Source organism: Mobula birostris, chromosome 4, assembly GCF_030028105.1.
Source record: "Mobula birostris isolate sMobBir1 chromosome 4, sMobBir1.hap1, whole genome shotgun sequence".
NCBI classification, from domain to species: Eukaryota; Metazoa; Chordata; class Chondrichthyes; order Myliobatiformes; family Myliobatidae; genus Mobula; species Mobula birostris.
In genome coordinates, this window is record NC_092373.1 from 23,674,410 (window position 1) to 23,686,564 (window position 12,155).

Sequence of the window (12,155 nt, forward strand, 5' to 3'; positions counted from 1 at the left end):
TAAGATGGCAGCATGGTCAGATGCAGCATCCTCTCTGGGCCTAACCAAAGGTGAATTTGTCTCTCCTGAAACATTTTTTATGATCGCAAGTCACTGTTGGACATTAAGAACTTCAGGTACTGCAGGCCTACACCATCAGCGAGTTGCTGAATAGCAGAGGAGCTGAAGTTGATGTGAGCTATGTTGCTGCCTGCTACAGAAAGGCATTGGAGTCGGCGTGCGAAGGCAGTTTGCAGTCTGACAGCATGTGATTACCTTGGACATTTTCTTGTGATTGTAAGACCCTGTCGAACATGGTTAATATAGAATACTGAATGTCTGGTTCACAGATTTATTGGTGAGAATGACGAAAGGGGAGCTGCCTGGCCCTGTTTGTAGCACAGTCTAGGCTTCAAGCTGCGGGCTCGCCTGATGTAGTCACCCAGGAGAGGACATGCTGGAGGCACTGTGACACAGTGTCCTTGTTGGATTGGGAGCAGGCCCTCCTATCAGTGCTGCTTTCCAGTGTCTGTTTGGTGGAAGACAAGGGCGATTGCATGCATTTGTTTGCGGACGGCTGAGGGCTTGTTCTTGCAACAATCATCCATGCACCATCAATCTGCAGGACATGTCACTCAAACTTGGTTGGGCTATGCTATATATTTTTTGTGTGACTGTAAGTTTACTGCTATATTTATGTGCTATGTGTGCCTTGTGCTGTGTGTAACTGTTGGTGCTATGTTTTGTGCCTTGGCCCCAGTGGAATGCTGTTTCGTTTGGCTGTATTCATGGATATTCATGTATGATTCAATGATATCTGAACTGGAACTTAACTGAATATGATATACCTAACCCATGATATGGAATAGGGAAAATATATGAGGCTGTGTAGAGTAAATTGTTTAGCTTTAGAATATTTAGTAAGAAGCACATTTGGCTTCTAATTTTATTAGCAAATATATTCCAGTTGCAAGTGGTGGTAATTTGCTCGAACATCTTTTATGTTAAGTAATGATGGAGCTCCTAAATAAGACACAAAGCTCATTACAGCTGAACTGCTATAAATAATTCATAGGCTGATGATGTCATGTGGCATGAGATGAAACTAATCATTTACAGTCGACTATTCCACAACTGGTAGCGTGTTTCTTTAGATACTTGCAGGCCTCACATCACCAGTCAAGTTGAGGAGCTGAGTGCTTAGGATACCTTATATTCACTTGTTCAGAGAGGGCATTGCATGACTCAGTAGCCAGAATCCCAACCTCTCTGCAAAGAGCAAAATGGCATTCGCAAATGACACCATTTGGGAATGGATTGCACTAAAATGATACAGTGTGTGAAGTTTTAATGAAGTTTAAGGGAGCGAAACATCGGTGAATAGTCCCTGGCCGATGACCCTGAAGCTGACCTAAGGGTGCTGTTGGAGGTGTGACGGGCAGCAATGCTGAGCAGGAGACATCTTCCTGTAAATCTCAATGAATGCAAAGTTATACAGCATGAATGCAAGCAGGCATTTCCACTGAGGTTGAGTGAGACTAGAACTAGGGGTCACAGATTAAGGATGAGAGGTGAGATATTTAAGGAAAAGGAAAGGTACTTTGCATCCGGAGTTTCTCCGGTCAGCAGACGATTTCCCTCCACGCCTCTCTGACGTAATGGGGAACCGCGTACGAGGCAAGTACAGCAGCGGTTTGCCATTGCCTTCAGCCGGGTGAGTTTCCAAAGAGATCACCAGCTAGTAACACAGCACGGATGGGAAGCGTGCAGGGGAGCTGGCTGGATTCGAACTCGGGACCTTTCGTCCCGAAGTCTGGCACTGATGTCACTACGCCACCAGTCGGGTCAAAATACTTAAGAGGAGCATGAAACGGAACTTTATCCCCTTGGGGCTATGATAGCATGGCAGTTAGTGTGGCGCTATTACAACTTGGAGCGTTTCAGACTTCAAAAGTCAATTCCAGCATCCTCTGTAAGGAGCTTATTTGCCATCCCTGTGAATGCATAGGTTTCTCCCACAGTCCAAAGACGTACCAGTTAGTAGGTTAATTTGTCATTGTAAATTGTCCTGTGATTAGTCTGGGGTTAAATAGGTGGGTTGCTGGGTCGTCCAGCTCACTGGGCCGGAAGAACCTGTTCTTCGCTGTATCTCTAAATAAAATAAATATGACCTTCTCAGGCAGGTGGAGCTCGTCAGCCTTGGACGGCAGCCTGCCTAGGAGAAGGAAAACTCTGATTTTAAACCTCCGCTGCCTTGTAGCCATACCCACCCAAGGGAAAGGCTTTGGGAGTAAATCCTGAAGAAGAAATCCAGAGCCAGGGCCCCTAAGGCAGTTTAACAGTGTTTACAACTTCACTCTGGCAGCCTCTGTGACGACACTGATGCCAAGCTGTATCGGCACTTGCCCTTCCCTTGGACTACATCAGTGACGTGGAGAGGGGGGGATCCTGCTACATGGGCAACAGATGATTCTAACAATTGTCCCGCCCAGGCTTGCACCCTGGAGAGGACAAAGTCCACCAGAGGCACAAACCCAAGATCCCTGGGATCGACAGCTGCCTGCTACTAAGACTTCTTCACGCAGAGGGTAATGGGAGCATGGAATGATTTGTCAGAAGAAGTGGTGGATGGAGGTTTGATTTCAACGTTTCAGAGTAATTTTGATTGGTGCATGGATGGGTGAGGGGTATGGGGGGGCTATGGTTTGGGTGCAGGACAATGTGACTAGTCAGACTAATAGTTTGGCATTGACCAGATGGGCAAAAGGCCCTGTTTCTGTTCTATGACTGAGGAATGTGATGTTTTATAAATTAATAAGCATATGAAATTATGTCTTGCTTATGTCATCACTGAGTTTCATTGCAACGCCCAAACATTATGTCTCAGCTGAATCACTGCATGTTCCTGTACTCAGGTAGGAAACCAAATCACCTCAACAACTCCTTTGAACACAGGAAGAATGAAAGGAGTAAATAGTTTAAAAGACATTCTTGTTCAGTCTTGCATCTCATGATGAAAAACTTTTGCATGAAAAAGTAGTTTTTGGACTGTTGTAAACAATCATTAAGGCCTGCTATATTCTTTTGTTTTCGAATGCCAAATAAATACTGTCATGAACACTAGGCTCCATTCATCTATTCTCCTGGCATGCAAGGCCTACTTTGCTTCCCAGCCTGACCGATGACTTTTTAAAAGTTCTCACTTTCTGTGAGAATTTTAACGGTGGTTTCCAATGTCCCAAGTTTATTCCTACTCTTGAACAAATGCTCCATCACAAAGTTTCTTAAATTTTGAGCAACCTTGATGTATTTGTTCAATGTCTGGCAGCTGTGCCTTCAGCAATTTGTGTCCTGGGCACTGAATCTCTCTTCCTAAAGTTTTCTATCTCTCCTTTTTTAGTATGTGCTCAAAATGTACCACTTTGATGAAACTCTTCTTAATGATTCGAATATCTCCTCAAGCGTCCCAGTGTCAAATTTTGCTTAATGACGTTACTGTGGAGGACCTTTGCACATTTTGTGAGAGTTCCTGTATAGAGAAAATTGTTAAAGATTAATGTATTTTGCTTCATATGGTGTGGAATATTAATACTATGAGTAAAAGGGTGAATCTGAGATTTCCTTAAAGGGAGAAGCAACCTTCTACGTTAGGGCGTGACAAGTTACAGGAGCAAGGCAGGAGAATGGGGTTGAGGAGGAAATAGATCAACCATGATGATATTGCGGAGCAGACTTGATGCTGAATGACCTAATTTTGCACCTATGTCTTATTATTCAGGAAGTATTGAACCAATGTCATTCCAGAAAGTGGGATCCAGAAACTGGATTGTAGTATTTTCTAGGCAGAAAATACATGTAAACAGTTCAAATTTACAAAATAATCTCCTTTGGTTTCAAACAACTCATTTCAAGATAGGGGTAAAGGTTACCTTTATCTGCCACATGTACTTCAAAACATACAATGGTTAACTGACAATCTTACAATGAATTGGCTGCTGCGTAGAATGTTGGTGAGACAACACCTGGAGCATTGTGTGAAGTTCTGCTTGCAATGCTGTAGAAAGGATGTGATTAAGCAAGAAAAGATTCACAAGGATGTTGCTGAGACTGGAGAATGGATCAAGTGGAATTGTTTTTCTGGAGTGGATGAGGATTCTCAGTGTTACCATCAGGTAGGAGGTAGAGAACCTGAAGAGACACACTCAATGATTCAGGAACAGCTTCTTCCCCTCTGATTCTGAAATTGACATTGAACCTGTGAACACTACCTCACTTTTTAATACATATTATTTCTGTTTTTGCATGATTTTTAAATCTATTCAGTATATATATACTGCAATTGATTGATATAATTATTTTTTATTATTATTTTCTTCTACATTATGTATTGTACTGAACTGCTGCTGCTAAGTTAACAAATTTCATGGCAAATGCCAGTGATAATAATTTTGATTCTGACCTTATAGAGGTTTATAAAATCATGAAGGGCAGAGATAGGGTGGATAGTCTGATTCACACAGTAGGAGAGTCTAAAACTAGAAGACAGAAGGTGCGAATGGAAAGATATGAAGGGGATATGAGAGGAATATTTTTCACAAAGACGATGGTGGGCATATAGAACAAACTACTAAAGGAGATGGTAAGTTTAGAAGACATTTGGACAGGTTCATGGATAGGAAAAGTTTAGATGGATATGGGCTCAATGCAGACTTATAGGATTAGGTCAGGAAGACACTTTTGTTGGCATGGACCATTTAGACCTGAGAACCTGTTTCTATACTGTGTAACCCGATGACTCTGCCAAACAGATGGCCCTTAAAAAGCAGCCATCACAAGATGGTGGAAAATATTCAAAAGTAGAAGCAGGAGTATGCCATTTAATCCTCCTGCCTGCTCTGGTACTCAGTAAGACCATGGTTGATCTTTAATGAGATTCTCTCCTTCCTGTAGCAACCTCAAATCTCTCATTTCTCTTAATATCCAATACATCTATGAATACTAGAACATCTCAGCCCTCTTGGGAAGAGTACTGCCATGAATCATTACTTGCTGGGTGTAGAAATTCCTTCTCATATTATTTATGAATGACTGACCCTTTGTTTTGATCCTTGACTCAGGTTTCCAGATGCCTCTGCATGGGAAGGATTTTCCCTGTCAAAACCTGATAAGAGCATTGTAATTTTTGGAAGAAAAAATGTTTTAGACATAGAGTAAGGAAGACCTTTCTTGTCCTGTTCAGACAATTAAATGTGGGGGCACTGCCTCCCTGTCCTCCTTGACCCTCCCTGAATTACCTTTGGGGAAGTAGTTAATTGTCTCACAGCTCCAGACACTCCTGTTTCCTCCCTCCACGCCAAAGGCATTCAGGTTGTTAGGTTAATTGGCCACGGTAAATTAAACCAGTATGCACATGAGAGTAGTAGTGCCAATAGAATCTGGGGTGGAGGGTGATCATATTGATGGGGTTATGGAAAAAATAAAATGGGTTTAGAGTAGAAACGAGAAAACCTGCAGATGCTGGATTTTATGGAAAAGAGTACAGTCGGTGTTTCAGGCCGAGGCATTTTATATGTGTTGCTTGGGTTTACTTGCAAAGGGAGTCAGTGGACTGAAAGGCTTGTTTTCTGAAACTCCATGTCCCTATGATCTCTGTAAAACATGGTCCTGCTCATGGTATATTTAATTATGTGCAGTGTGTATTGACATCAGAACCAAACCCTTCCTTGAGCATAATCTCGTTATTGCATTTGATGTATGTTGAAATTGTTGCTGAGGCCAAACTTGGAGTACTGTGTGCAGTTCTGGTCACCTATTTACAGGAACAATAACAGTTGTATCATTTTTTAATGCATGCATTTCTAAATGACAATAAACGAGGACTGAGTGTCCTCATAATCTAATAAGATTGAAGGAGACAGAGAAAATTTACAAGGTGTTGTTGGGATTTGAAGACCTGAGTTAGAGAGAAAGGTTACATAAGTTAAGACTTTATTACCTGGAGTGTAGGAGAATGAGTGCGGGGGTGGTGTGAAATTGATAGAGGTATACAGAAGTAGTATAGATAGGGTTAATGCAACAAGGCTTTTCCATTGAGATTGGGTGAGACTAGGACTAGACGTCATAGGTAAGGGTTGCTGTTCCTTTCCACGCCTTGTGGCACATTGGCAGCATTTTTTGCCATTTCTGTACTACTTGTCTGTTTTTTATGAGGCCGAGTTACTAGATTGATGCTCAATCCAGCACGGATTGAAAGCATGCAATGTGTTGGCCAGATTCAAATCCTCAAAATCCAGTGCTGGTGCAACGACACCACCAGCCAGCATAGATAATAGTGCAAGGTGAAATATTTAAGGGAAACAAGGGTGAACTTCATCACTCAGAGGGTGGTGCAAGTGTAGTACAAGCTGCCAGCGAAAGTGGTGGATGCGGGTTCAATTGCAACATTTAAGAAAAGTATATGGATGGGAGAGGTACATTGGGGCTACGGTTCAGGTCCGGGTCCATGGGACTAGGCAGAATAATAGTTCAGTGTGACTAGATGGGCTGAGGGGCCTGTTATTATGCTGTAGTTCATTGCGTCTCCTTGACTCTACACACTTTCTTCCATTTCATTGCTAAACCAGAAGTAAGCCATATATATATTATTTCTTTTGAACCACCCTATGGGCAAAAGACTTCGTGATGAGCTTTCTTTTTAAATCTTTATTCATTTAATAGATTAACAGCATTTCCTGTCAAGCTGCCTTTGGTTAAGTATATTTTAAATTTGCTGGGTTTCAACCTGAAGTGTTTATAATAAAATCTAACAAAATCACTTAAGCAAAAGGTCAATGATTTTGTCGGATTAAATAGTTCAGCCAACCAAAAGCCAATAAGTGATAGAACCAGAAAATGTCATGCACCAGTGTGTAATATATATCATATTCTTTAGCCTGTATGTAACCCTTCCTTCCCCCACACATCTAAATTTATTCTAATAGCCAGAAAATTTCTATTTCAGATCTTATGTCAGGTAATTCCTTCACTAAATGAATATCCCTAAATAAATGCACACCCCTAATTAAATACTTGAATATATTAACTAAATTTAAGCTGTAATTAATTCTGCCTTTGGACCTTGCCAACTGTTGTGTTCATTATTGAGGGAGAGTGCAGAGCACGCCAGGATGCCAGCATTCAGATTACTCAAATGAACTTTATTGATAACCCAGCTTGTACAGTTTGTGAGCTCCTCCCATGTGGGAGTGGCTAACAGAGTGACATAGGAACAACACTATTACCTAACACTACACCAATGTCCTGCCATTCCAAGGGAACAGGACTTAGAAAGGGTAACCTATTAAAGATACATAACTATTATGGTATATAGTCTACTTTAATTCTAGCCCTTTCAGTTATGCCATTATTGTCATTTTAGCATTTCATTTGCACTGTTTGAGAATGCACTACATGCCGGAGGTGTTGCATTCTGGGAAGACAAATGATGGTAGGATTTCATAGTGAATGGTGGAGCCCGGGAGAGCGTCAATGAACAGAGGGACCTGGAGTACAAGTGCTTGAAAGTTGAGTCACAGTTAGACAGGGTGGTGAAGAAGAATGTTGGGATACTGGCCTTCATCTGTCGGGCATGAGTACAGATATTGAATGTTAAATGTGGGATAACTAGTTCTGAATTCATAATTCATTGTGGGTAAAAGTACTAGAACAGCAGAGGTCATGAAGTCACCAGATCATAAGTGCACACCTCACTAAAGTAAGAACAAAATAGACATGCTATTTCCGGACACCCGTGTTTTTCTTTTGATTAGTTTTGGAGTTACAAAACATAACGGTGACAACGAGGAGTTTTAAGTGAAACCCGTGACAACCACCTAACTGTTGAAGCACAGTACATTTTTTTCTCTTAAAGGGAAAAGAAATGTTCGAGTTAAAAAAATAGTGCAGCAACACCCTCGACTTAACAAAAGCAACAGAGCACGTGTTTTTTTTTCACAAAAGATAGAGAGGCGGTTCAGCTAAAAAAGGCAGAAATTGGACAAAATCACAGGTTCATAAACAGTGAATATTTGATGATAGTATTAATGAATAAAAAGCAAAATAAGAAATGGCTCGCTACTTCAGAAAGATAAACGTGTTCGATTGTACAACAGGTAACTCACAGGTAATGCGTACTGATCAAATTGAGCAGTATTTTGAAGTAGATGGAATAGCCAATGAGAAATGAGTGCCAGGTCTGCTGAGTGCTATTGGTGGAAAAAGTACAGTTTGCACAGAAGTTTAGCTGCTCCAATCAAACCAGCCAAAATGAGTTTTGCTGATATCATGAAATTATTGCATTAAGAACCAAAGCTATTGTTGATTGCAGAATGTTTTAGGTTTCATAATTGAAATTATAAGGAATAGAAGTCATTTCAGCTTTTGTGGCTGTATTGAAGAGATTGTCAGAGCACTGCCAGTTCAGTGATGGCACGGAGAGATTATTTAGTTTGTGGAATATTACAAGAAAGCATTCAAAAATGACTCCTAACTGAAACAAGCTGAGAGCAGTTGAAATTTCTGTATCAATGGAAACAACAGTCACAGACTTCAACAGGACCCCACCACTAAGTACATCTTTCCCTCTCCACCCCTCTCCGCTTTCCGCAGGGATTTGTCCCTTCGCGACTCCCTAATCCACACGTCCCTCCCCACGGATCTCCCACCCGGCACTTATCCCTGTAAGCGTAAATGCTACACTTGTTCCTACACCTCCTCTCTTGCCACCATTCAGGGCCCCAAACAGTCCTTCCAGGTGGGGCAACACTTCACTTGTGAGTCTATTGGGGTCATCTATTGCATCCGGTGTGGCCTTCCCTACATCGGTGAAACCCGACGCAGACTGGGGGACCGCTTCGCCAAGCACCTCCGCTCCGTCCGCCACAACAGACAGGATCTCCCAGTAGCCACCCACTTCAGCTCAGCTTCCCATTCCCTTTCAGATATGTCCATACATGGCCTCCTCTACTACCATGATGAGGCTAAACTCAGGTTGGAGGAGCAACACCTCATATACTGTCTAGGTAGTCTCCAGTCTCTTGGTATGAACACAGAATTCTCCAACTTCTGGTAATTCCCTCCCCTTCCCTTCCTCTATCCCTATTTCACTTTGCCCCCTCCCCCAGAAGCCTATCACCTCCCTCATGGTTCCGCCTCCTTCTACTACCCATTGTGTTTTCCCCTATTCCTTCTTCACCTTTCCTGCCTATTCCCTCCCTGCTTCCCCTCCCCCACCCCTTTATCTTTCCCCTTACTGGTTTTTCACCTGGAACCTACCAGCCTTCTCCTTCCCACCCTCACCCCACCTTCTTTATAGGGCCTCTGCCCCTTCCCTCTACAGTCCCGACGAAGGGTTCCAGTCCAAAACGTCGACTGAACATTTCCACGGATGCTGCCCGACCTGCTGAGTTCCTCCAGCGTGTTGTGAGTGTTGCTTTGACCCCAGCACCTGCGGAGTATTTTGTAGTACTCAACAGACATAGCTGAGTTGCAGTCAGGAATGAAAATATGAATGATATATTTTGTTACTGTTGCGGCAGGGGCACAAGTACACCAGACCAATGCAGGTTTAAAGATGATACTTGCAGAAAATGCAACAAATTAGGACATATACAAAGAGTTTGTCTGGCAGACAGAATGAAAGGACTGCACAGAGAAGAGAAAAAATAAAAGATTGCAGTTTCAAAAAGAGCACTAATCTGAAAGCTGTTTATGAAAAATTTGATAATAATGAGAATGACAAAGGACTGAGTAGCCTTGCAATTTACAATGTGAAAACTAGCAGGAGACAAGTGATATGGGTTACACCAGAAGTGAACGGCAAATTAACTAAAATGGAGTAGGACACAAGCTCAGCTATTTTAGTCATTCCACAAAATGAGTTTGAATGGCATTTCAAAGATACTGAGCTGATGTCTGCAGATGCCCAGCCAAGCGCTTATACTGTAGAAAAGATATCTCCTGTGGGAATGACATCTTTAACAGTAAAATACAACAACTGACAAGTCACATTGAGCTTGTATGTGGTAAAAACAGCATTGTGGGGACATAATTGCCTGAGGCCACTACAAATTCATTGGAGATCCATCTTCTATTTGCATGCCACATCCCTTGCAATACAGTCAACTGAAAATGATTTAAGGAACTTACTGGATCATGCCGCAGCACTGTTAAGGATGGCATTGGTAAACTCAAACACATCAAGAGTAAAATAGTGTTAAGTGGAAATATCACACCCAACTTTTACAAAGCCCATCCAGTTCCTTATACCATCCATGATAAAGTAGCCAGTGAGTTAGATCACATTCTTCGCAAGATTGAGTGGAGCCCATGGGCAATGCCAGTTGTTCAAGTAGCCAGAAAGAATGGGTCCTTCAGGATCTATAGTGATCTTAAGGTCACCATCCACCTAATACTGAAAGTAGATCACTACCCTTTGCCCAGGATAGAGGATATCTTTGCAAACCTTTCTGGAGGGAAACATTTCAGCAAAGTGGACTTGGCTGAGGCCTACAAACAGATGGAAATGGAAGAAGAGACCAAAATGTTTCTCTCCATAGGCACTCTCAAAGGGTTTTATCACTACAAAAGACCTATTTTGGAGTGGCATTTGCACCTGCACTCTGGCTGGAAGCTATGGGCCAGCTGCTGCAAAGCTGCCCAGGCACTCAGTATTACCTGGATGATAACATTGTTACCAGCAAGGATGACAAGGAACATCTCCAAAATCTCAAGACATTGTTAAAAAGATGAGAAAATTATGAGCTCAGAGCACAAAGCAACAAGTGTGAATTCTTTAAACCAAGCAACACTTACTCTAGTCACACCATTGATGCAGAAGAAAATGTGCTGAGAAAAGTCAAGCAGTGGTGAATGCCCCAAGGCCAAAGGACATGTCACAGTTCAGAATCAGGTTTATTATCACCGGCATGTGTCATGAAATTTGTGTATGTATGTACAGTACATAAGCTGAGATGCATTCAGTATTGCATTGGAATTTATAGCTAAGCAGGGAGGAATGATGTGTATTTAATATTCCAGTAATACTTGAGTAATATTGTTTGATTTACATAATTGTTTACACAATTCATTATGGGTTATATGTAAAAGTATGTGAATGGCCTTATTCCCAGTCTCCTATGCTTTTCTTTCAATTAGTTTTGAAGTTACAAAACATAAAATTTCTGAACCTGGTGATGTGGGTCCTGAAGATCCTGTATCATCTGCTTGATGGCAGCACTTAGAAGAGTACGTGGCCTGGGTGGTGGGGGTCCTTGATTATTGATCTAGCCTGCCCGCTCCGTGCAGATGTGCCCAATTCTGGGGATTGCTTTACCTGTAATGGACTGGCTGTACCCACTAATTTTGTCATATTTTCCATTCAAGGGCATGAGTGTTTCTATACATTCAGTCAATATACCCTCCATCAGACATCAAAAGAAGTTTTTCAAAATTATAGATGTCGTGCCAATGTTTGCAAATTTCTAAGGAAGTAAAGGCACTGCCATGGTGACTTTGTAATTGCTCTTATGCGCAGGGCCCAGGACAGGTCCTCTGAAATTATAATACTGAGGAATTCAAAGATGCTGATCCTCTCCACCTCTGCTCCCCGATGAGGAGCCCCAGTTTCCACCTCCTGAAGTCAATCTCCTTGGTCCAGCTGACATTGAGTGAGAGGTTGTTGATGTGGCTCCGCTCAGCCAGATTTTCAATCTCCCGCTTATATGCTGATTTGTCACCACCTTTGATTCTGCCAACAACAATAGTGTCATCAGCAAACTTAAATATGGTATTGGAGTTGTGCTAGGCCTCACAGTCAAAGGTATAAGGTGAGAAGAGCAGACGTCTATGTACACAGTCTTGTGGTGCAACTGTGCTGGAGATTGTAGAGGAAATGTTGTTGCCAATCCGAACTGACCGGGGTCTGCATGTGAGGAAGTCAAGGATCCAATTGCACAGGGAGATATTGAGGCCAAGGTCTTGAAGCTTATAGGTTAGTTTTCAGGGAATGATAGTGTTGAATGCCGGCTGTAGTCGATAGAGAGGATTCTGATGTTTGCATCTTTGCTGTCCAGATTTACCAGGGTTAAGTGAACAGCCAATGACATCTGCTGTGGGGCTGTTGTGCTGGTAGGCAAACT